The 27681-nt window shown below is 36.7% G+C and overlaps 1 protein-coding gene across 6 annotated transcripts in view; it reads right to left on the bottom strand.

Annotated features, from left to right (window-relative positions):
• TENM1 (teneurin transmembrane protein 1) overlaps positions 1–27681 on the bottom strand; it is an 864097-nt gene that overhangs the window by 361604 nt on the left and 474812 nt on the right. The gene's annotated exons all lie outside the window — the stretch shown is intronic.

Raw genomic sequence — 27681 nt, 5'->3', positions numbered from 1 at the left:
GAATCAATACTGCAAATCAGTTCCAAGGCAGAAGAATGGAAGGGCTAGGCAAGGAGGTTAAGTGACTTGTCCAGGGTCACACAGCTAGGAAGTGTTGGAGACCAGATTTGAATCCAGTATCTCCCATCTGTAGACCTGGCTCTCGATCTACTGAGCCATTTAGTTGACTCCTTGTGTCTGACTCTGTGACCCCATTTGGGATTTTCTTCAGAAAGATACAAGAGTGATCTTCTATTTCCTGCTCTAGTTCATTTTATCAATGAGGAAACTGAGACAAAGAGGGTTAAGTGATTTGAGCAGAGTCATACAGCTACTAAGTGTCTGAGGTTGGATTTGAACTCAGGAAGAGGAGTCCTCCTAACTCCAGGCCTGGTGTTCTATCCACTACACCAGCTGTGTAGGTGTACCCTTTTACACATCAGCAGTGCTGATGTACATAGTAGGAACTTATGAATACTTGAGTAGAAAAGATATACAGTGCCTCTCAAACATTCATATTCCTAGATTCTAAATATGTTCTGCTGGGTATGGTGACACAGTTCTATAATCTCTGATACTGGGGAATTATTTGAGCTCCAGAGTCTTGAGCTACAGTGTGGAAAGCTGATTGTCTTTCTACACTAAATCTGGTACCAGTGTGGAGAGGTACTAGGAATAGGGAGCAAGAAGACCACCTAAGGAAGAATGAATCAACCTAGGTTGGAAATGAGATCAGTTCTAGTATCAGGTCTTATTTCTTACCTGGCTGCACTTCTCTGGAACATTTCTGAATTCTTTGCAAAGTATTCCCCTATCCCTACCGTCCAAGCTCATGGAGGAAAATCTCATCATGCTTCAAGAGCTCAGAAGTCTTACTATTTACTCCATCTTATCACTATCCTCTGTCTCTTTGAAGGGTGTAGCTATGAACTCCCAAACCTCCATTTAAGGGCAAAGTCTAGTCAGAACTTCTCATTTCTCACTTGGCTGTCATACGGTGGCATATTTCTGACTTCTGTCCCATGTTCCCATATCAGTTACATTCCTGGCCTTGCCATGGCCTTTCCCTCCCCTCCCCTGCCTTTTCACTTCCTTTTGTGTGATGTCTTTCCCCATTAGATTATAAGCTCCTACCGGGCAAGAACTGTCTTTTTTCATCTCTGTATCCCTAGTTCTTCGAACATGCCTGACACATGATTATGTATTAACTGACTGACTAGGCATTCCACTTTCAGCCTATTTGAGATTCAGCTTAAAAAGTGCTTTGGATTTATTCCTCATGGAAATCTCAAATATTTGGGGGGTTGGGGTCAGGGTCTTAAGGTGGACTTCTTTATTTTCACAGATTTTGATCAAATCTTTCTATTTCTTCACTGGAAAATATTTCTTTTTTAAAAGATATATCACATGTTCCTACACCCTTTCTGAAGGTGTTCAACATTCTGGCAGCATTTGGACAGTAGTGTGATTGCATGTCTTCTGGCAAACATGTACCTTGGCTCTCACGTCCCTTAAAACAGCCTCACATTTATTTGAGTAACGACGTTCTTTTCCCCTCCACTTTGAGGAATATACATTTCCAATGACTTGCCAAAGATCAGACAGTATAGGAGGCACATTTTATCTTCCCAAATCTTTTGTTCCTTAGTTGTCTGTCCTTACTACACTGTTTCTTTTTACCACACTTCCCAGCTGATTAGTATTTTGGCCATATGCACAGCCAGCAGAAACTAAGCTTTATTCTCCCAGCCTTATCTCTGTTACTTCTAATGTCATGTCAAAAATAATTATAATAGTTCTTCTAGTACTTTTACTGCTTCCCACTAATGGAAGTTTTCAGCCCTCTTTTTTCTTGATGTACAAATTTTCTATGCTCTGTGACTTCACTCCTTTAAGAAAAACAGAAAAGGGCTTTAGGTATTTCGAATTTCACAAACTAGTTGGTGTAATAATCTGAAATAGGAGTTATAGGAATTGAGCTAATGATGAGTTACATTCAATAGGGTGCAAAAATTCTGATTAGTGGACCCTTGTGTTATCTGCTTGACTATATGAAAGATGTCCCCCAAACCCCATAGAAATGAAATTGCCTTTTCAAACTTTTCCCCGATGTTACATTTCTTATCTTGCTTTTAAATACTTCAGATTAAAATTAATACTCTTTCAGGACTGATATGCTCTCTATGCATTAACTGAAAGAGTACCTTTTATTAGGAAAGCACATTTGAGTTTGCTTCTTAGAAATAGAATTCTTTCACAGTAAAATAGTCAAACCAATAAAACAATTTAAACTTCAATCTGATTTGGTATTAAAAGAACAGAATGATAGGCAGTACAACTTCTTGCTAACTAAATTTGAAGAAAAACAATAACAAAGGAAAGCACCCAAGTGCTTTGATCAGTGAAGATTTCCATTCAATTTAATTTCCCACCCTAGTAACTAATTTTCAAGTAGGTTTAACAGCAAGGAGTCTAGGGCTAGAGAGGGAAAAAATTACCAGGCTAACATCTTGTTCCAATTAGTATGAAAATAATGACAAAATTACTCATAATACTTTATTGGATGCTGATTATACAATCTAAAAAACTGATTTCACTAGCTTAGAAAGTTGAGTTTCACCTTTACTTTTCACGATTTGGTATTTTATACTTAGGTCATGCATCCATTTGAAGCTTGTGTTAGAATATGGTGTGAAATGTTGGTCTAAACCTGATTTCTCTTAGTCAACTTCACAGTTTTTCCAGCAAGTCTGTCATAGTTCCAATAGCTACTAGGGTTTTGGGGTTTAATCAAATAATGGGTAATCAGCTTTGTTTACTTCTCTATGCTGTGTGCCTAAAGTATTCCATTAACTCAAGTTCTCTATTTTTTAACTAGTATTGAGTAATTTTGATGATTAGTTTGGAGTAGTTTGAGATCTAGTTCTGATAGACCCTCTTCTCCCTTCCATCCCATTTAATAAAAACATTTCCCTTTAGATTCTATAATTTTTCTTTATCAAGATAAATTTCAGAATTTAAAGAAGGAAACTATAAGTAAATTAGGCAAACAGAGAATATTATACATGTCAGACCTTTGGGAAGGGAAAGATTTTGAAACCAAGCAAGACTTAGAAAGAGTCACAAAATGTAAAATAAATAATTTTGACTACGACAAATTAAAAAGTTTTTGTACAAACAAAACCAATGTAACTAAAATCAGAAGGGAAGCAACAAATTGGGAAACAATCTTCATAACAAAAACCTCTGACAAAGGTCTAATTACTCAAATTTACAAAGAACTAAACCAGTTGTGCAAAAAATCAAGCCACTGTCCAAATGATAAATGGGCAAGGGACATGAACAGGCAATTTTCAGTCAAAAAAAATCAAAACTATTAATAAGCAAATGAAAAAGTGTTCTAAATCTCTGATAATCAGGAGATGCAAATCAAAACAACTCTGAGGTATCACCTCACATCTAGCAGATTGGCTAACATGACAGCAGAGGAAAATAATGAATGCTGGAGGGATGTTGCAAAGTCGAGACATTAATTCATTGCTGGTGGAGCTGTGATTTGATCCAACCATTCTGGAGGGCAATTCGGAACTATGCCCAAAGGGCGCTAAAAGACTGTCTGCCCTTTGATCCAGCCATAGCACTGCTGGGTCTGTACCCCAAAGAGATAATAAGGAAAAAGACTTGTACAAGAATATTCATAGCTGCTCTCTCTGTGGTGGCAAAAACTTGGAAAATGAGGGGATGCCCTTCAATTGGGGAATGGCTGAACAAATTGTGGTATATGTTGGTCATGGAATACTATTGTGCAAAAAGGAATAATAAAGTGGAGGAATTCCATGGAGACTGGAACAACCTCCAGGAAGTGATGCAGAGTGAGAGGAGCAGAACCAGGAAAACATTGTTCACAGAGACTCATTCACTGTGGTACAATCGAATGTGATGGACTTCTCCATTAGTGGCAATGCAGTGATCCTGAACAATCTGCAGGGATCTATGAGAAAAAACACTATCCATAAGCAGTGGACAAACTATGGGAGTGAAAACTCCAAGGAAAGGCATCTGCTTGACTACAGGGGCTGAGGGGATATGATTGGGAATGTGGACTCTGAATGAACATCCTAGTGCAAATACCAACAATATGGAAATGGGTTCGAATCAAGGACACATGTAATACCCAGTTGAATTGCACATTGGCTATGGGGGGAGTGGCAGGAGGGGAGGGAGGAAAAGAAAATGATTTTTGTATCCAATGAATAATGTTTGAAATTGACCAAATAAAAATAATGTTTATTTTTTATTTATTTTTTTTAATCTTTTTTTTAAAATATATTTTATTTGATCATTTCCAAGCATTATTCGTTAAAGACATAGATCATTTTCTTTTCCTCCCCCCCACCCCCCATAGCCGACGCATAAGTCCACTGGGCATTAGATGTTTTCTTGATTTGAACCCATTGCTTTGTTGATAGTATTTGCATTAGAGTGTTCATTTAAAGTCTATCCTCTGTCATGTCCCCTCAACCTCTGTATTCAGGCAGTTGCTTTTTCTCGGTGTTTCCACTCCCATAGTTTATCCTTTGCTTATGAATGGTGTTTTTGTTCTCCTGGATCCCTGAAAGTTGTTCAGGGACATTACACTGCCCCTAATGGAGAAGTCCATTACGTTCGATTATACCACAGTGTATTAGTCTCTGTGTACAATGTTCTCCTGGTTCTGCTCCTCTCGCTCTGCATCACTTCCTGGAGGTTGTTCCAGTCTCCATGGAACTTCTCCACTTTATTATTCCTTTGAGCACAATAGTATTCCATCACCAACATATACCACAGTTTGTTCAGCCATTCCCCAATTGATGGGCATCCCCTCGTTTTCCAGTTTTGGGCCACCACAAAGAGCGCAGCTATGAATATTTTTGTACAAGTCTTTGTGTCCATTATCTCTTTGGGGTACAGACCCAGCAGTGCTATGGCTGGGTCAAAGGGTAGATATTCTTTTGTCGCCCTTTGGGCATAGTTCCAAATTGCCCTCCAGAATGGTTGGATCAGTTCACAACTCCACCAGCAATGAATTAATGTCCCTACTTTGCCACATCCCCTCCAGCATTCATTACTTTCTTTTGCTGTTATGTTAGCCAATCTGCTAGGTGTGAGGTGATACCTCAGAGTTGTTTTGATTTGCATCTCTCTGATTATAAGAGATGTAGAACACTTCTTCATGTGCTTGTTAATAGTTTTGATTTCTTTATCTGAGAACTGCCTATCCATTTCCCTTGCCCATTTATCAATTGGAGAATGGCTTGATTTTTTGTACAATTGATTTAGCTCATTATAAATATGAGTAATTAAACCTTTGTCAGAGGTTTCTATGAAGATTTTTTCCCAATTTGTTGTTTCCCTTCTGATTTTAGTTATATTGGTTTTGTTTGTACAAAAGCTTTTTAGTTTGATGTAGTCAAAATTATTTATTTTACATTTTGTGATTCTTTCTATATCTTGCTTGGTTTTAAAGCCTTTCCCCTCCCAAAGGTCTGACATGTATACTATTCTGTGTTTACCCAATTTACTTATGGTTTCCTTCTTTATGTTTAAGTCACTCACCCATTTTGAATTTATCTTGGTGTAGGGTGTGAGGTGTTGATCTATTCCTAGTCTCTCCCACACTGTCTTCCAATTTTTCCAGCAGTTTTTATCGAATAGTGGATTTTTGTCCCAAAAGCTGGGATCTTTGGGTTTATCGTATACTGTCTTGCTGAGGTCGTTTTCCCCCAGTCTATTCCACTGATCTTCCTTTCTGTTTCTTAGCCAGTACCAAATTGTTTTGATGACTGCTGCTTTGTAATATAGTTTGAGGTCTGGGACTGCAAGGCCCCCATCATATGTGTTTTTTTTCATTATTTCCCTGGATATCCTTGATCTTTTGTTCTTCCAAATGAACTTTGTTATGGTTTTTTCTAAATCAGTGAAGAAGTATTTTGGTAGTTCAATGGGTATGGCACTAAATAGATAAATAAGTTTGGGTAGGATGGTCATTTTTATTATATTGGCTCGTCCTATCCATGAGCAGTTAATGTTTTTCCATTTGCTCAAGTCTAGTTTTAGTTGTGTGGCGAGTGTTTTGTAGTTGTGTTCATATAGTTCCTGTGTTTGTCTCGGGAGATAGATTCCTAGGTATTTTATTTTGTCTAAGGTGATTTTGAATGGGATTTCTCTTTCTAGTTCTTGCTGCTGAGCTGTGTTGGAGATATATAGAAAAGCTGATGATTTATGTGGGTTTATTTTGTATCCTGCAACTTTGCTAAAGTTGTTGATTATTTCAATTAGCTTTTTGGTTGAATCTCTAGGATTCTTTAAGTAGACCATCATGTCATCCGCAAAGAGTGATAACTTGGTCTCCTCCTTGCCTATTCTGATGCCTTCAATTTCTTTATCTTCTCTAATTGCTACTGATAGTGTTTCTAGTACAATGTCAAATAGTAGAGGTGATAATGGGCATCCTTGTTTCACTCCTGATCTTATTGGGAATGCATCTAGTTTATCCCCATTGCAGATGATATTAGCTGTTGGTTTTAGATATATACTGTTTATTATTTTTAGGAATGACCCTTCTATTCCTATGCTTTCTAGTGTTTTTAATAGGAATGGGTGTTGTATTTTATCAAAGGCTTTTTCTGCATCTATTGAGATAATCATGTGGTTCTTGCTAGTTTGCTTGTTGATGTGGTCAATTATGTGGATGGTTTTCCTAATGTTGAACCAGCCCTGCATCCCTGGTATGAATCCTACTTGATCATGGTGAATGATCCTTCTGATCACTTGCTGGAGTCTTTTTGCTAGTATCCTATTTAAAATTTTTGCATCTATATTCATTAGGGAGATTGGTCTATAGTTTTCTTTCTCTGTTTTTGACCTGCCTGGTTTTGGAATCAGTACCATGTTTGTGTCGTAAAAGGAGTTTGGTAGAACTCCCTCTTTGCTTATTATGTCAAATAGTTTGTATAGTATTGGGGTTAACTGTTCTCTGAATGTTTGATAGAATTCACAGGTGAATCCATCAGGCCCTGGGGATTTTTTCTTAGGAAGTTCTTTGATGGCTTGATGGATTTCAATTTCTGATATGGGATTATTTAAGAATTCTATTTCCTCTTCTGTTAGTCTAGGCAGTTTGTATTTTTGTATATATTCATCCATTTCTCCTAAATTGGTGTATTTATTGCCATATAATTGGGCAAAGTAATTTCTAATGATTGCCTTAATTTCCTCCTCATTGGAGGTGCTGTCCCCCTTTTCATCTTTAATGCTGTGAATTTGCTTTTCTTCCGTCCTTTTTTTAATTAGATTGACCAGTACTTTGTCTATTTTGTTTGTTTTTTCAAAGTACCAGCTTCTTGTCTTATTTATTAAATCAATAGTTCTATCACTTTCGATTTTATTAATTTCTCCCTTAATTTTTAGGATTTCTAATTTGGTTTTCTGCTGGGGGTTTTTAATTTGATCGCTTTCGAGTTTTTTCAATTGCATTTCCAATTGATTGATCTCTGCTCTCCCTTGTTTGTTAATATGAGCTTTCAGGGATATGAATTTGCCTCTGATTACCGCTTTGGCTGCATCCCAAAAGGTTTGAAAGGATGTTTCGCCATTGTCATTTTCCTTGATGAAATTATTAATTGTTTCTATGATTTCTTCTTTAGCTAAACGGTTTTGGAGTATCATATTGTTTAATTTCCAATTGGTTTTAGATTTGGTTTTCCATGTACCATTACTAATCATTATTTTTATTGCCTTGTGATCTGAGAAGGCTGCATTCATTATTTCTGCTTTTTTGCATTTGTGTGCTATGTTTCTGTGACCTAATGTATGGTCAATTTTTGTGAATGTGCCATGTGGTGCTGAGAAGAAGGTGTATTCCTTTTTATCCCTATTTATTTTTCTCCATATGTCTATTAATTCTAATTTTTCTAAGATTTCATTCACTTCTTTTACCTCTTTCTTATTTATTTTTTGATTTGATTTATCTAAATTTGATAATGGTTGGTTTAAGTCTCCCACTAGTATGGTTTTATTGTCTATTTCTTCCTTCAATTCTCCTAGTTTCTCCATTAGAAATTTGGGTGCTATATTATTTGGTGCATACATGTTGATTAATGATATTTCCTCATTGTCTAGAGTCCCTTTTAACAAAATATAATTACCTTCCCTATCCCTTTTGATCAGGTCTATTTTTGCATTGGCTTTATCAGATATCATGATTACCACTCCTGCCTTCTTTCTATCAGTTGAGGCCCAGAAGGTCTTACTCCATCCTTTAATTCTGACCTTGTGGGTGTCAACCCGCCTCATGTGTGTTTCTTGAAGACAACATATGGTAGGGTTTTGGATTCTAATCCATTCAGCTATTCGTCTACGTTTTATGGGTGAGTTCATCCCATTCACGTTCAAAGTTATGATTGTCATTTGTGGACTCCCTGGCATTTTGATTGCCTTCCCTAATTCTAACCTTTTCTTCTTCGGCTCTACCTTTTAGTCCAGTGATTTACTTTGAATCAGTCCCCCTTGTCCCCTCCCTTGATGTTTCCCTTTTTAGTCCCTCCCTTTTTGTTCCCTCCCCCTCCCCCCTCTCTTTCCCTCCCTTTTTGTTCTCCCTCTCCCCCTCCCCCCCTTGGTTTTCCCTTCTCCTTACCCTTGTTGGGTAAGATAAAATTCAAGATCCCAATGGATCTGGATGTTTTTCCCTCTCAGAGTTGATTTCCCTGAGATTGAGGTTTAAGTAAACCCCCCCCCTCTCTTCCTCTCCTTCTTATAGGAGTTTTCTTCCCCTCCCCTTCCCCTGTGAATCTTTGTGTGAGAACCATTATTCTTTTTGGTCTTTCTTTACCCCCTATTTATACATTACATTTTCCCCACATATTAGTATACATAGGTTGATATAAATGTAGTCCTTATAGAAGAGAGTTTGAGTAAAAGAAGATAACATTTTTCCCCTTTCCTTAATATTTACCTTTTCAGGTATTCCTTGCTCTTTGATTTTCGGTATCAAACTTTCCACAGAGCTCTGGTCTTTTCTTTGCAAAAAGTTGGAAGTCTTCTATTTTGTTGAATGCCCATACTTTCCCTTGGAAGTATATAGTCAGTTTTGCTGGGTAGCTGATTCTTGGTTGGAGACCCAGCTCTCTTGCCTTTCTGAAGATCATGTTCCATGCCTTACGATCATTCAGCGTAGAACTTGCAAGGTCTTGTGTGACCCTGATTGGCATTCCTTTATATCTAAATTGTCTTTTTCTGGCTTCCTGTAGGATTTTTTCTTTTGTTTGATAGCTTTGGAATTTGGCAATTACATTCCTGGGAGTTGTCTTTTGGGGGTTTAGTGTAGAAGGTGTTCTGTGAGCTCTGTCAGTGGATGTATTGCCCCCTTGTTCTAGAATCTCTGGGCAATTTTCTTTGATTATATCTTGTATCACCATGTCCAGTTTGGTGTTTATTTCTGGCTTTTCTGGGAGTCCAATTATTCTTAAATTTTCTCTTCTCCCCCTGTTTTCCAGATCTATCACCTTGTCGGTGAGATATTTTATGTTCTCTTCTAATTTCTTGGTGTTTTGGCTTTGCTTTATTAGTTCTTGCTTTAAAGCCTGGTTTTCTTTTACAGTTTGGTCAAACTGGTTTTGTAGATGCGTGAATTTCTTTTGCATCATTTCCCACTTTTCCTCCCAGAGGGCTTCCATCTTTTTGGTCCTTTCTGATTCAAATTCTTCATGTGTTTGTGGAGAGTTTCTATTTCCTTTGGAAGATTTTGGAGAATTTTCTTGTATATCTTCTTCTATCTGCTCTGTATTTTGTATTTTGGCTCCATAGAATGTGTCCAGAGTCGCCCCTTTCTTCTTATTTTTCTTGGTATTTTGGGGCTTCTGTGCTTCTGTAGAGTTTGTCATCTCTGAACGTGGAGGATTGGCTTTTCTTGTCTTTGTCTGGTGATCAGAGGCTTTAGTCCTGGGCAGATGTTGGTTCTATGAGCGTTCCCTGGGTTAAACTGAATATGCCTCACTGGAACTGGAATGGAGGGGTCGGACCACGAGGCCACACTCTCCCCCTGGCTCGATTTCCGGAAGTTGCCTTCAGAATCCCTGGCCGTGAGGCTGTTTCGTCGGCCTGCGGGAGGATGGGCTGCCGCTTCCCCAAGCTCCGAGAGCACAGACTTTCACTGAGACTTGGATAGCAGGATCCAGCCCGTGAGGCTGTCTTGCCCGCCCTGAGGGTTGCTGTTGTTTTGACCAGCTCTCTGCAGCGGAGGCCCCAGGCAGTAACTTTCACCTGGACCGACCAGCTCTCTGCAGCGGAAGCCCCAGGCAGTAACTTTCACCCGGACTGGGACTTGGGTAGAAGACCCTGAGGGTTGTTGTTCCTCAGACCCTGCTCTCTGAGCCCCGCGCGGCTGCCGCTTCCGGGAGCCTTGGACTCTGCGCTCCTACCCCTGAGGTCCGAGGGATCTCGGGTTCTGGCTTTTAAGGGGAGCCGTACCTTTTGAACCGGGTCCAGGTCCAGGAGGAGGGTTCCCAGGGTCTGTGCTGTTGATCGTTTTGAATTTCGGCTCCTTAGGAGCTTCTAGTTTGAGATCGGTCGGGAAGGGTTTTCCGGAGATCTGAACTTCAGCTTTCTCTAAGCCGCCATCTTAACCGGAAGTCCCTCAATGTTTATTTTTTAAAAAAAGATAAATTTCATTTTCCTCCTAGCTCTACAAACTATTCCTTTGGTAGTTTGATTAATATTGCACTAAGTATATTCATTTAACTATTATTTTCATTATATTGACTAGGACTATCCAAAACAATGTATCTTTTCAGTAAAACCAGGAGAATAATTTATACCCTAACAACTGTCAATATGAAAATTTTGACTTGAGAATTCTGATCTATTCAATGACTTATCATGATTCCAGAGGTCCAGTGATTAAGAATGCTACTCATTTTCTGACAAAGGACTGAAAGAAAATATACAGAATAAAAGACATTTTGTTTAGACATGGCCAATACAGGAATTTGATTTGCTTGGTCAGATATATATATATTTTTACTAGTGTTATGTTTTTCCTTTGCTTTTCTCCCCCTACTGTGGGAGGATAGAGGTGGAAAAGAAGAAAATTCTTGCTAATTAAAAAAAGGACTTCCAAAGATTGGATTATTGGCCTAGGGACCAGCTGTTATCATCTGGGGTTAATCTTCACTCCGAAACACACCAAACTATCCATTTTTTACCCTTTGCACTCCATATATTTTTCCCCAGCCACCACTCTACAAGTATCTCCTTTAGCTCATCTCTGTCAAAACCAGATTCAATACTCAAGTCCTCTAGGAGACTTTCACCAACAAATAGCACAAAATTCTGATTACTGAATTTCAAACCCATATTTATTGCTTTTTTCAAGCAGTATTATTTAACTTTCCAATAATTAATACCAGCAAAGTTGCCTAATATCTGTGGGAATTCTATATTATAACCTTTAGGATAAATCTGAGTATGAGGTCTTAAAACTGAATGTCTTAAATTCAAAAGCAATTTTCCTTTCCCTGAACCTAGTACAAAATGCCTAGGGCTAGGGGTGGAGTGTCATTACCATTTCCTTTAAAGAATAAGTAAGTATGAATTAGTTGTCCTTGGAGATGGAAGACCTTAGTTATTATACGTTTTAAGCATGTATTTTAATTTCACATTTTACTTGATCTTATAAATGCAAAATAATACTTCTTCCCACTTCCCATTGACTTCCGGTAATTTAAAAGAAATTATTTAAAGAAATTTTAAATCTCTTTCCTCCTCTTCATGTTTATTCAACAAAGGACTAATGTTTAAATTAGGGACTGTTTGGTTTTGGTGTCCTGTTTCCCTGGCAAGTTCCTTTACTAGACCTTCATCTTCTTTGGACCAATGAAGCATCCTTGGACCACTGATGCTACAGACACTCACAATTGTGTAATCTTGGGTCTGATGAATGGAGATAAAATCTCTCTCCTGGTAGCATAAGGGGCAGCAAGGAGCTTTAAGATCGAATGAGATATTGGCTATTGGAAATCCATTTTGTACTCTGAAGTATTTGGCAAATGGATGGAATTTTTCTTATGAGGCCTAAAAGAGGACTCTATCGTAAGAAATCTGGGTAACTCTGGGTCTCTGGAAATATAGTATTTCTGCCTCATTATCTTTGAAATAATCTTAAAACCATTATTGTGTTCCCAAAGCTCTTCTCTATTACCTCATTTTTTCCTCACTGCAATCTGAATCCTGTATCAACCTCATTTTATAGATAACTCATGAACAAAGTGCTCTAGATTGCTATGCTTCTTCCATCAGATGATATGAAATTAACAGATGGAAAAGGCCTTGAATACTCCTACTCTCTGAGGTCCAAAAACAACCTCCCAGATAACTTAGACCCTTTGTGAGCTGGCTTACTAGGGACCCTCCAAACCCTGGTCTCCTGTGAAGAAAAGGAATACAGAGGATTTTTTCATATTCACATCATTTCTCCCTGTTTTCTGAAAATATCACATCAACAATGCATCTCTTAGGCATTTAAGGGTGATTTCCTAGAAAACATCATTAGAAAACTTATCATGGAGACAAAGGGCAAGCTACCAGAAGACAACGTTTTCAAAAGATCTCCCAATGTGCCCTTGCTTCTATATGAGGTGGGGGGACAGCTGTCTTTCCCATTTAGCTCTCTCCTGCCTAAAATCTGTCCTATTAGTGAAGACCTTAATATTAACTGACTTTTAGTGCTATGGATTTGGGACTGAGATGACTAGGTCTGCCCTTTCTAGCCCTTTAGAATTTGCTTTTCAAGTTTTCTACACAGTATATTGGAGACCTAGGTGGAGGGACTTTCTCCAGACATCAACCAGCTCAGCCATATTGATCTAGGTCACCCTCAACCCGATGGCCACGGTTTTGAAAAAGCTATCCTGCTTTCCTACTTTTCTTCCAGCTCCCAGAAAAAACAAATCTACCCACACTGGTTCCAAAGCTCTCTTCCAGATAAAGGCAGACATAAGAAGTGGTTGCAGCTTGAAATTTCTGAATATACAATTTCTATAAAGAGTCTCATAAGACTGAATTCACTATAGAATTTTTGGTAGCTACTTCTCTTTTCATAATTCATTTTCCAAAAGGATGTCAAGAACAATGGGGGTTGAGCAGTGGGAGATGGGAGAACACAAACTCAGAGCATGCCTAATTATTTGTCAGTGTATGTGTGCATATATTTGCTCTCTGTTTGGACACCTACTGAGGAGGTAGCAGGTGTGGCAATGGGTATAAGCTCAGTGATTGAGGAGGTTAATTTCATACTTATTTACAGCTATTATATTTAGGTCAGCACAGTATTTGATGGCATTCTAGTCCTGGTGATGTACTTTTTGCCTCAGGAGATGTGGAAGTCCTTTGAAAGTAATACTCAAAGGAAGATCAGATTTTGACATGTGAAGCACCCATGGCTCACAGCTGATATTGTTATTACAATGCCACATACTGTTCCAACTTCTTTACAGTTTTATAAACACTTTGGTATGTGAGCATCACAATACCATAGTTGATGAATAAGAAATAAATGGTAAATTAAATTTTGTAAGAAGAAAAATATACACACATGCCAAACTTTCACTATATATGTGCATTGTGTAAAGCCTAACAATTTAAATTAAATAAAGTATCAATGCCGATGATTTCCATAGGTCATTATGTATATAGAAGAAAGAAGAGCTGTTCCTCTCCATTGCCTTTCCCCTCTTCCGACAGGAAGCAACCACCAACCAACCACCAACAAATTTTGAAGAATACTTTTTAGGGATGTCCAAGCACTTTTCTATCTGTTAATATCATATCGTCTTATGGAAGAAGTATAGGAATCTATGCTCTATCCTTTTTTTTGTGTATGAACTTTACAAAAACTAAAAGCAATTATTTACATATTAAAACAAAACCCAGAGAAACAAAGGTTGCATATGAAACCATGCATCTGATTAACAGCTTTTAAGTAAACTAGATGAAATTCATCATCTTAACTCTGAGCTTCTTTTACTTCTTTATGATGCTGTATGAACCTCCCTCTGATCTCTTCTATGCTTTACCTTTAAATACTTTGTTAGTGTACTTTTCTTCTTCCTTTTTTGCATTATTATCTATAAAAACCCCTCTCTTTTCCATGATACTCTCCTCTTATTCCAATCTGACTCCTTTTAACAAATTAATAGAGACACTCAAAACACACAGGCCAAGCTCAAACAGTGATTCTGCATCTCTAGTCTATAACCTTTCTGTCAAGGAGTAGGAAGCATGTTTCATAATTGGTCCTCTAGATTCATGATTGGCTACTGCAATTGATTCAAGTTCTAAAGTATTTAAAAATTGTTTCTCTTTACAATACTGTCATATTAATTATTCCCTTGGTTTTGCTCATCTTACTCTGTTTCAGTTCATCCAAGAATTCTCAGGTTTTTCTGAATTTGATCCTTTTTGCCATTTTTTTTATGTTTCAATAATATTCCATTACATATTTATGCCATAATTATTCATCTATTACTCAATTGACAGGCATCTCTTTAATTTCCAGTTCTTTACTACAACAAAAGTGCTATTATTAATATTATTGTCCTTAAGAGTATTCTTTCCCCATTTAAAAAATCTCTTTCTATGATTTGACCTTACAATTGTTTTGCATTAATCTGTTGAATCTTCATTTAAGTTTAATCCCTTTATTTACTCACTCTATTTTATATATACATATATATATAACCCTCACCTTCCACCTTAGAATCAATACTATGTATTGGTTCCAAAGCAGAAGAGTGATACAGACTAGGCAATGGGGGTGAAGTGACTTGCCCAGGGCCACACAGCTAGGAAGTGTCTGAGGCCAGATTTGAACCTAGGACCTCCTCTCTTTAGGTCTGGCTCTCAATCCACCAAGCTACCCAGCTGCCCCCTTATCCCTTATTTTTAAAAGCCCTTTTTGGTAACTAAAGGATATGTTTACTGTTTTTCATTTTTTAAAATTGTTTATGAGATTTTTATACAGTGGCTTATGGTCAATATATATAAAGACATGAAGCAAACTTGAGATATATGTATATTATTTTCTATTCCAATTCTATAATTGTCAGAGACTATCATATATAACTTTTCATGTATTATTCACATTTTTAACTTCTTTCTTATCTTTTTGTTAGATTTAGTTCAGAAATTAGTACAATGATGTCTTCAACAATTACAGTTTTGTTGTCTATTCCCCCCAACAATATGATTAAATTTTGCTGCTTGGTGTAACTATATTAGATATTGATAAAATTGTCTATAGAGCCTTTAAACACAATATGGCTTCCCTGCTCATCTCTGTTAACTTATGCATATTTTCATTTCCTCATGTGAGATTATGATTTCGAGTTCTCTTGAAACATAATAAATTCTAATTCCAGACTCTCATTTCACTGCAACTCTGTATGTATCATTATATTTCAAGCATTTGGATCAACAACACATGGCTGGCTTCTTCCTTTTAATTCATTCAGCTATCCTCTTGTCTTATGGGTGAATCCATTCCATTTATATTTATAGCTACATTTTTTCAGTTACGTATATATCTCTATTATAATCTCTCATGCTTTTTCTCTCTCCCCTCCCACTTCTTTTACGATGGAGGATGATGAAAGATGGAAAATATAATCAATACTAGAGATCTGTATCTGAAGTGATTTTATTCACTTTACAAACCTTCTTCTATTCTCTTGCTCGGACCTTATCACTAGTTTATACACTTCATTTCTTCCTTTTTTAAGTCTTCCCTTAGTTTAATGTTCCACATTTTAAAGATATTTTTCTTGTATCTATTCAGTTCCTAACTCTATCCTTCCTTGTACAAACTCCTCCCCATTTTCATACCGTTTCCTGTATCACTGCACTAAACTATGTATATGTGAGTGACTATGAGTGTTTGACATTCCTTTGGCTAGTTCAGATCAGAGTGAAGATAATGTGCTACCCACTCTTCTCCCTTTCCAATCCCTTTCCATATTTATATGCTTTTCTCTAAGCCTAATTATATCCTAAATTCCTCTCCACTCTTCTTTCCTAGTACTACTGTATAGTCATTTTCCCTTTTCTTTTCTTTCCTTTCCTCTCTTAAGATCATTACAAGAGAACAAGACCATTTTAATCCTTTTGTTTGACTTAATTCCCCTCTAGAAGGGAAAGAAGAGAACAAAAACATGAAATGGCTTATCAACCCAATTTAAAAATTCTCAGAGGATGTTCTATACTTTTTATAAAGCAACTTCCTATAGTAACATAATACTGATTTTCTTTTTCCTAAAATTGCCAAATGAAAATGGGTCTATAGTGTTTTTACTTGAAAACATCAGCAATTTTACTCATTAAAATATGCTATTCTATCACTAAAATGAAAATGTTGTACAGCCAGTCCCACTCTCCATTTCAATTTGGTATATAACATTTCATTATATATATCATTAATGGTCATGCAGAACCACAGTGGGAGGAGCTGAAAAATCTGTGGTCAATAGTATGGTATTAATCCAAGATATAATATAGTGTGGTCCTAAAGTATAGTATTGGTATGATTACTACTTTGTCTCAATTTATAAACATAAGAGTGTACAGCCAGAATATGACCAGAATCTCATTTCTGGAATATTTTGTCTTTTTGCCATTCCTCAGAATTCTTTGTGTTGTTCAAGACTCACAAAGGGGGCTGACTTCCATGAGATTCCCAGTCTCCTGACTTGCTACTTCTCTCTCCTGACTCAAATTCCCTTATATTTACTTGGGCAGCTCTCCAACCTCTGACCCTCACCTGACACCCAGCTCTCACTTGTGGCTCCCAGGAGCTGCTAGCATGCGGCAGGGGCCACACCCCGGGCAACGGCTTCCACAGGCCGGCTAAACCTTGTGAGGGTAGCCATCGGGTCGTCGTCGACCCCTGGTGAACCAGGGCTTTGCTCACCCAGCATGTGAAGACTGCTTTGGCGGAACAGGCGTAAGAAACCAATAAGAAGGTTCAACAGCTGAGATGGCGACGCAGCAAAGCACTGTGAAGTGCTCAGGGCGTGTTGGAGCACAAAAGACAACACGGCCATCCAATGCAGCTGAGGAAGTCTCCAGGTGTAACGACTTTTCGTGCCACTGGACCCAGGCTTCCAACGCTGAGAGAGTGGGACTGTCTCTGTGCATCGACTTTTCCACTTAAATCTCTTTCACGCACAAGTGTCTTTGTGCACACTCATCTACACACCATAGATGAAAACGCACAAAGACAATCGTCATCCTCGGTTACCGAGAGACTACTACTACTACTACAGGGGAAGAGTTAGAACCTCAAACCACAACTGTTTCGTGTTTGCCTTTTAATCCTCAATGTTCTGCACAGTGTTTATTAAATGGTCTATTGAATATAAGTTAAATACCTGGAATTAGTTAGATATTATCAGTTAATAATGTTAGATAAATATTACCCCACCATCTGCCCTATTATAATGGTATTTGGCACAAAGCAGAGTCTAATATGGGGGAGCATTTGTCTGATGTACCTTTCTTTCCAGTTCCTTCTTTTCCTCTTCTGACCCCCAATCAAACTTCTGATCTTTGGCCTATGGACTGTGTGAAAAGTAGTCTGATGTCCACATGGAGAGCCTAGGAATGGATGAGTCTTTCCCTAAAGAGCATTCACATTGTCATCAATTCTGATAACCTGTTCTGCAAGAATCTTGCTTCAGTAACCCAGGAGTGGGGAGTAAAGACCTGCTGAGCTAGCCTAGTGTTTTTCCTTGTTTTATTGAGGGTGGAAAGAAATGTTATTTCACCTTCCTTTGATATACATCATCATAAAAATCTCTCCCTTCCCCCCCCCTCCCCTTACTTTCTAAGATGGCATACTGAGTACTATACTTCTGTTCATCTTTGATTTTTTTTTTACTTATTAACTATGTGGCACATGGCTTCACCTTTTTAATCCTCAGCTTCCCTACCTGTAAAATGGAGATATTTGGGCTACCTGCCTTACATGACTAGGAAGTGCTAGAAAAATGTCAGCTCTTATTTTGATTGTCATCAAGATTCAGAATTCTACAAAATATATGAGAAAATAGATGTTAAAAGTTACCCTTTACACACTTGACCACTAACCAACTAGTATGAAGGGAACAAAAGGTAATTTGAGTTTGGTTGAGACTTTCATTAGGCATCTCTGCTACTGCATTCTATCATACCCCATTGTCAGATCTTGGTATTTTCCATTTATACAGTTATAGTGTGTTCTACTTGTAAAGAGCTTTTACTTGATCATTTCAGGATGCTGTCATTCAGTGCAAGTCTAAGACAACAAAAGGCTTCTCTTTTAAACTACTTTCAAATGCAGTTATTTCCTCCAAATGGAACAGTTCTCAGATAACTTTCTGCTAAATAAACAGTCTCAAATATAAGAGTTATGGGAAAAGATGGAACAAATAAGCCTCCTAAGACCAAGTGGTCAACCTATGTTAGACAAAGAAAATAGCTTATATGAGTAAAGGCAAATTGTTATCCTAGCTGAGTAGTAGAAAGTCAGAATGCTACTTCCCAGCTGTGTGACCCTGGGCAAGTCACTTGACCCCCATTGCCTAGCCCTTACCACTCTTCTGCCTTGGAGCCAATACACAGTATTGACTCCAAGACGGAAGGTAAGGGTTAAAAAAAAAAAAAGAAAGTCAGAATGCTAAAAGGTAAATACTGTCCTGTGCATAATTTATTACTATATAAGTTAGAACCTGAGACATAATGGGGAATTAGAGATAAGTCTAGCCTCAGAGTCCATAAGAAGTGGATTTTTAAATCCACATTCTGATGCCTACTAGGGCTGCGCACTCAGTCACTTTTCCCAGATCTCCTAGACACACCTCCATGGCTTAATTACAGAACAAATGTTGATCTTCTTTGGTGGAGAGTTTCTTCCTGAAGAGTTCCTTATCAAGTAAAATCATGTCTCAAGACTGAATACACACATATACACAAAACATACACACACATACATATTTTGTTTAGTCATTTTTCACTCATGTCTGACCCATTATGACCCCTTTTAGGTTGGGGGAACAATCTCCCCTATTTCTTGGCAAAGATAATGGGGTGGTGTAATATTTCCTTCTCTAGCTCATTTTATGTAGGAGGAAACTGAGGCAAACAAGGTTAAGTGACTTAAGCAAGGTCACATAGCTAATAAGTGTCTGAGGATGGATTTTAATTCAAGGAGAGGAGTCTTCCTGAGTCTAGGTCAGGCACTCTATCCACTGTACCACTGTACCACTCAGTTGCATATAAGTATATGCATATATATGTAAATAAATGAATTGGCAGTTAAATCCCTAAAACTAGTTATTGCTTTTAACAAAGAAAAGTTACCAAGTGAATGAAACAGAATACTTAATATTATTATTGAGAATGATAATTATTTTTGTGTAAATAAAACATTTTCAAATAGTAAAACCTTTCTTGAATTTCATAAAGAGGCTCAGACTTAGTTAAGCATAAAAATGAAAACAAATCTTCATGTAATATGAGCCACTGATACCTTACTATAGACCATATTATTTTAAAATAAATGATTTACAAATACAGAGATTCTAATTTTTAAAATGACTATTCTGCCTGCTGCATACAATTTGTGTTCAGATTTAATATCTTTATATGGCATATCCACATATGAATGTATATTATGGGCATAGGCAATAATTAGCTGTGTTTGTTTTTATGCAGCAAAAAAAGACTACTGAGATCATCATATGTTGGGGAATAACCACCTGTATTTTGCACTAGTGTCATTTTTTCTTTAAGAAATATAGTTTCCCTAAAGGGATGTTCCTCCATTGGGGAGTGGCTGAACAAATTGTGTTATATGATGGTGATGAAATACTATTGTGTTGTAAGGACTGATGAACAGGATGGTTTCAGAAACAGCTGGAAAGACCTACATGAACTGATGCAGAGTGAAATAAGCAGAACCAGGAGAACATTATACATAGTAACTACAATATTGTGGAATTATCAAATGTGATAGATTTTGCTACTAATAGCAATACAATGGTCCAGGACAATTCTGAGGACTTAGGAAAAAGGATTCTGTTCACTCTCCAGAGAAAGTACTGTTGAAGTAAAAATGCAGATGAAAACATATGATTTATCATTTGTTTATTTGGGTATATGTTTGGGGGTTTTGGTTATATAAGATTATTAAAATGAATAATATGGAAATGTTTTGCATGATAATATATTTATAACCCAGAGAGGAAAAGAAAAATAGTTTCAATTGATATATTCTATCTCTATGTTACAATCATTTGTGGGGAAGGAAAAATTCCTCCTCTCCTCCAGACTGATTCTTCCTTTGTGACAAAGAATAATAATTAAGCAAAAACCATCCTATATAGTAGCTACATCAAGCAATGCATACCACATTTTATCCTAGATGTCCCCCAAATTTGCCATGAGGAGGGAGTTAGGTATCATTCACTGCTCTCCCAGGACCTTCATTGGATTTTCAGTCACTCAGAAGCCAATAGTTTTACTTCCTCTTAGTGATCTTATAGTTAATCTTACACTACTCATTGTATAGATTGTTTTTCTGATTCTGCTTATATTATTCTATATTAATTCGTAAAAACCTCACTTTTCTCCAAATTATTCTGATTTATCAATTCACTAATATTATGTTACTATGCCTGAACTTTCTCAATAATTCTGTGATCAGTGGACACTCACTTGGTGTTGAGTTCTTTGCTACTCCCACAGAATGTACTGGTATAAATATTTTTGCTGATATCCAACCCATGTTTTGTCTGTGAATTCTTTAGGATATGTGCCTGACTGTAGGATTATTGGAACAAAGGATATAGGTAGTTTTGTAATTTATTTTCAATACTTTCAAACCAAAATCCAGAATCATTACACCTTGGCTCAATACTGTTTTTTTAATGTCTGCTAGTTGGATGAATTCACTAAAGTAGGAGCACAAGCCCATTTTTGCAAGTCTATTTGGTTATGTAATACTTCATTAGGGAATTAATTAAAACTCTTTAACTCCATGAAGCATCCAAACAACATCATACATAAAAGAGAAACAATTCAGTCAAAGAATGATGGAGTTTAATTTTCTTCTTTTCTTCGTATATCAGCATGTAAAAAACCCCCAAACCCAAGCCTTCTTTTCCATTGCCTCATCCTAAGAAGTTTTTCAAATCAAACCCAAACTCACACTCATGCTGTCACTGATAATGGATCTTGTGTCAAAGAAAAAGAGCATAAAGGACCTGATAATAAGTACAATTATCAAACATCAAAAATGGTAGATCAAAGTGGGTTTCCTTACTCTTTTCTGTACAGGCACTTCCCAGGATTTCACTATTCATGTCATAGGTCTCTGACAGGCTATATTGACTTTCTCTATTCTGATAGTAATGGGATTGGCACACTTCAACAGGAAGCCGACAGAAGTAGGCTCATTATTAGTGCCTTATTTCTTTTTAGATAAATGTATGTTTGAAAAAACACCTTATTCCCTGTAGGTATCATATGTGAGGAGGTAACATTTTTCAGATGGATCATCTTCTTTTGAAAGGCAAACTCAGAAAAGGAATCCATTTTCTCTCAGAAAGTAGAACATGTCTTCTCACAAAGAAACAGGCAACTGATAGCTCTATGTGAACCTGACTTACCTAAAAAAAACCCAACTTGGTGAAATTCCAATAATTTGCCAACCTGAGTTGTATCGTAAATATTCTGTAGAAAAGTTTCAAATAGCTTCTTTACTTCTAATTTTTCTGAACCTAGGTTTCTATTTATTTTATAAAAAGCAGAATCCCTGAGATGTTGCATAGTGCTTCCCACAGATACACTCTCTAAAGCCTAGAAACTTAAATTACATCATTTTCCTCTTAGGTTCAGGATATATATCCTAAGTACACTAGGAAATGGGTAATTATCTCTGTATTTTTAACCCCAAGCCCACATTCGTAAAAAATAGCCAATGAGATGAATACAATGATAATTCACAATTCCAAAAGACTCATGATGAATCTTTTATCTACCTACAGACAGAGACCTCATGGACTCTGTTGGCAGAATGAAGCATATATTTCCTTCCTTCCTTCCTTCCTTCCTTCCTTCCTTCCTTCCTTCCTCCCTCCCTCCCTGCCTCCCTCCCTCTCTTCCTTCCTTTCCTTCCTTCCTTTCCTTCCTTTCCTTCCTTCCTTTCCTTCCTTTCCTTCCTCCCTTTCTTTCCTTCCTTGCCTGAGCAAAAAAAATATTTCAGGAGCTATAGCTAGAGAGATAAGTAAACCAAAAAAGGCAATGATCACTATACGTTATTGTAGTTTCAAATACTAAAAAAATTCAACCTAGAAGGGAATTATATGACAATAATTATAAACATAGACTCAAAGGGGAAAAGAAAATTTTCCTTAAGATTACATGAATAGCTAAGAAAAAGAAGCAAGAGATAAAAATGTAACAAAAACTATGAGGAAAGACTTAGAAAGTGAATAAATATTTTAAAAGAGAAAGTGGTAAACCTTACCCAAGTAATGAATTCCTGAAAATCAGAATAGAAATAACAGAAATAAAAGACTCTCTAAGTTGGTAAGAAAGATTAAAACAAAAGACTGAAAAACAGGAGAAAATATAAGATACCTGTTATCAGTAATAATTGAACCTAGAAAAGAGATTAAAAAGAGATAACATAAGAATCAGACTCCCTGAAAACCATGATTTTAAAAGAGTATTAAGGGAATTAAATAAGAAAAACAGAGGATTTAGAGATGAATTCAGAGATAAATCTAAGCATGTGAAGTATATAAAGAGAAGTGGTGGTGAAAGAAATATGTTAGTATAAAAAGGAGGAAGAAAGGGATTCAACTCACTATTTCTCATCGTTGAGTCTCCTGAAAAACTATACCAACATGAAGGAATGAGTTGGGGGTGCAAATATTAGGTGAATGAACATTACTTATCTGAACCAAAGGATGGAGCATGTACACACACATATAACCCCCCAAAATATACCATAATCAACATTGAACAGTGGGACATATAATATAATATGATATAATATAATGTAATATGATATGATACAATATAACATAACATAATATTACATGATATAACATAACATTAATATAACATAACATAGTATGATATGATATGATACAATACGATACGATACGATACGGCACAACACGACACGACATGACACGACACGACCTAATATAATATAATATAATATAATATAATATAATATGATATGATATGATATGATATGATATGATATGATATGATATGATATAATATGATATAATATGATATAATATGATATAAAAGGGACAGTCTAGTTATGAACAAAAACAACCTTCCTTGTCGTGAGGATGAGATTAAAAGCAAAGGTCTGGAGACTAAAAGGTGTCTATTGGATGAAGAATGGTTGAACAAACTGTGGTTCATGAATGTAAGGAACTATAATTATGCAATAAGAAGTGATAAGAGATGATTTCAGAGAATCAATAGGAACTGATAGAGTGAAATAAGCAGAACTAGAAAACTATACAAAACCAACAACAAACTGTTGGTCTCCTTTGGACATGCCTGTATTTGCATTTGGCCACTATGTAGATTTGTTTTGCTTGACTATATAGTTATAAGTTATAATGCTATAGTTATTTTGTTATAAGGGTATTTTTGTTTTTTTTTCCCTTTTTTGTTTTTAATAGTAGATACAAGAAAGAAACGGGTGGGGGTTGATGAATGGCCATTGAACAGGGGGATCAACAACTACAAGGAAAAACAGAGGGCCATTAAAATACTTTTTAAAAATGCACAAATAATAGAAAAAATTTCATAAGGTAATAATCACAATAGGACAGTTTGGGAAAATATAATTTCATTATATACTTCAAAAAAGCAAGTAGAATGGGAAAGAAATTCACAGCTTCCTATTTAACCCTCTTTATGTGTTCTACTTTGTATAAAGTAATTGTCACTTTTGGTGTTTGTTAAGTTAAAGAATAAAAGAAAAATCTGACAAACTATTTAACCATTAACCCCCCCCCCAAATAACCTCCAGTCATTTATATACACTGCATTATATTTTACTTGTGCCTTACAACCACCCAAAGAGGTAGATACTAAAAATATTATCATCCCCATTTTACTTCAGAGGAAACAGACTAAGAGTTTAACTTGCTTGTACACACCCAGTAAGTGTCAAAGACAGTCCTGAATGTGTGGATTAGCCTGTTTGCATAATTTATTTCCCCCCCCCCCCCCCCCCCCCCCCGCCATGGGCTGTATGACTCAAATCTTGGCAACAGCTGCTTGGGTTGATAACCACAATGATACTTAGAAGTGAGTTTCTAGAATTAAATATGGTAGGTATGAAAATAATTTTCTAGCATTTCTCTCATGAGAGAAAATGTGGATGCCGGGTTTCGGTTGGCAGGCCTCATTAATAAATGAGCAACGCTGCTTCTTGCTTCTATGATAACCAGTAATTGTGGTTCTTGGCACTGGCTTTGGGAGCTTATAAAAGGGCAAAGTCTAAGGAAAATTAAAGGCAAACAAAAACAAAATAAAAATGACAGAAGTGGCCCAGAAAGCAGATGCCTTAATATACCAGGACTATCTTTGCCATTATTCTCAGTATATTACATATAAAACTCTCTGAAGATATGGAAGGAAAATTAGGAAAACAAGCATTTCAGGGGTGCATGTGAAAAATCTGTTGCTCCTTGTAAACTAAAGCTAAGTTTGATGATAAGACAAAAGGGGCTCTAGAAATGCTGTAGACGTTATACCACTCTACAACTGTAAAGTGCAAACGAAAGCATGAATTAATTTGGAGGAAAGAAAGTGGAATGTCTACGGGTCCAGACTCACTTGGACATTTTGAAATCAAAAGATTCCGAAGTTAGAAATTCCTGCTGGAGCAATATCAGAAGAAAAGTGACAGTAAAGGGTGACATGGAGTAGTTTTGTAGTACTTTGTTCAAATAATATAGCAGTAAAAATGACAATTAAAGGTCTTTCATCTATACTCAAGGATTTAGATATTCTTTGAAGCAAAGACCTTACAACTAAAAAAAGTTATTTTAGAAAAATAACCCTAAGAAAACTTAAAAACAAGCTGCAATATACTTTTGCCTCTAGAATCATCACTTCAGTCTTGAGAAAGTGGAACAATCATTCCTTACTATTATCTTTGTGCTACCAAATTGCTCTCTGTGTGAAGGAAGTCATTTCTGAGTGCCTCTGGTGTCAGATTACATGTTAACATGAAATACAGTTAAGCCCAGAAGGTCCTACTGATGAAGTGTGGTTTAAGCCATTTCCATTGTCCAATATAGAGCGACATATGCTACATGCTTTTGCTCCAGGGATGGCTATTTTTTTAATTTATTTTTTTTTATTTGAGCATTTCCAAACATTATTCACTGGAGACAAAGATCATTTTCTTTTCCTCCCCCCCCCCACCTCTCCCATAGCCGACATGCAATTCCACTGGGTATCACACGTGTTCTTGATTCGAACCCATTGCCATGTTGTTTGTATTTGTATTAGAGTGTTCATTTAGAGTCTCTCCTCAGACATGTCCCCTCAACCCCTGTAGTGATGGCTATTTTTAATAGTGATTTTTCACATGTTCCTCTGATGTTGACATTATGTTGACATTATAAAGAGTCCCTTTTCAACTAATTAATACAATTGAGAAATTCTCAATTTTCTAATACAAAATAGACTTCCACTTTTCTTATTCTTAAAACAAGTCCTTGGGCCCCTTTATCTCTGGATAAAAATGAAACTTGGGTTAGTGAAAATGTGTTGTACTGGGATCTCATTATGATTTAAATGTAGAATATATGCTCTTTCTGATGAAATAAAATTATTGAGCTACATAACTTGCTAATATTTCTATTCCAGTAGAGGAAAGAAAGAATACTTAGTCATTTAAAAGCAATCTAAGAGATGCTTGACTATCACTTAAGTGATTTACATGCAGAATTATGTTTTCTTTACTTAAAACAACATAAATCGATTTTATGAAAACATAATTCAAAATAGTAGAACATATCAAATATTTACTAAATGGATACTATGTACAGTACTGTGTACACATCATGTTTCTGCAGAAGAGAAAAAAGTTTAGCTAAGATGGGGTCTAGGCAGTCCTAGCTTACTTAATTGGAATGCTTACACTCCAAACCTTAGAGACTAAGAATGATCTTTTGTTGTTTAAAGAAACCACACGATTAAAACGGTTAGTTCTAGATCTCTAGATTATTGACAACTGATCTCAGAAACTATGATAGCAAAGAAACCAACTTAACTTACATCATTGCATTTTAAACCTGGAAAAAACCTGGAGAACTTATACTTAGTGTCTAGAGTTCTCTTCAGAATGCATAAGAATTCTAGAATCACAGAATGAATGGCATTGAGAAATTCTCTAGCCTTGCAATCAGGAAAAAGAATATTTGAAGAATTTGTTAGTTCATTATTTTCTTGTGAAGATCTTTAAGAAAGTTTCTATTATAATTTTTAGTATTAGCTTTCTTATCTTGGATATTTCTTTGGAAATGGAAAATTACTTGATATAATCTAGTTATAAGAATGTTTGAATAAGTGTTTTAAAATGCAAATACCAACAACAAGGAAATGGATTCAGAGGAAGGACACATGTGATACCCAGATGGAATCGCCAGTCCGCTAGGGAAGGGGTGGTGTGGAGGGGGGATGTGGGGGGGAGGAAAAGAAAATGATCTGTTTCCAATGAACAATGTATGAAAATGACCAAATAAAATGTTTTAAAAACTTAAAAAAAGTGTTACAGTTCTAGACTTCCACTTCTGAGCTCTCTTGTTGTCCTGATTATAGGATTCAGGGGAAAGCAGGATAACTTTACTTTTTACTTGAAACAAAAACTTTTTTCACACAGAACTAGTCCAGAAGTAATGGGGGCTGTACCTAGAGGCAATATGTATTCACAGAATTCTGATAAAATTCCCTTGTGTCTTGACAGTTCTACCCAATAGTTTTATCACTATACATGTAAGTGAAGTATGGAACTTCAAAATAGCACAGGGCGAGAGAGAGAGAGAGAGAGAGAGAGAGAGAGAGAGAGAGAGAGAGAGAGAGAGAGAGAGAGAGAGAGAGAGAGAGAGAGAGAGAGAGAAGGAGGAGGAGGAGGAGAGGGGAGGGGAGGGAAGAAGAGAAGAGGGGAGGGAGGGAGAGGAGGGATGAGGGAGAGGAGAGGAGAGAGAGAGAGACAGAGAGAGAGAGACAGAGAGAGAGAGACAGAGACAGAGAGAGAGACAGAGAGACAGAGAGAAAGAGAGAGACAGAGAGACAGAGACAGAGACAGAGAGACAGACAGACAGAGAGGGAGACGGAAGCATCTCTTGGTGTCATGTCATTTATTTGCCAACAACACATCTGTAGATGGGAGAAAAACAAATGACAGGTGTCACAAATAGTGGAAGACTTTCAATGTTTCCATATGTTAAGAGGATTCTTTAAAAGTGGACTGACTAAAGGGTTAATAAATAGATTTTTATTTTACGTCACTAGTTCAGCCTAATGCATATTATAATAAGTGGTCATTTTTTAACCTCCAGCCAAGTAATCAATATAACTCCA

Source organism: Monodelphis domestica, chromosome X (assembly GCF_027887165.1).
Source record: "Monodelphis domestica isolate mMonDom1 chromosome X, mMonDom1.pri, whole genome shotgun sequence".
NCBI classification, from domain to species: Eukaryota; Metazoa; Chordata; class Mammalia; order Didelphimorphia; family Didelphidae; genus Monodelphis; species Monodelphis domestica.
The sequence above is the reverse complement of the archived record's forward strand: the minus strand, read 5'-3'. Positions and strand labels throughout refer to the sequence as shown.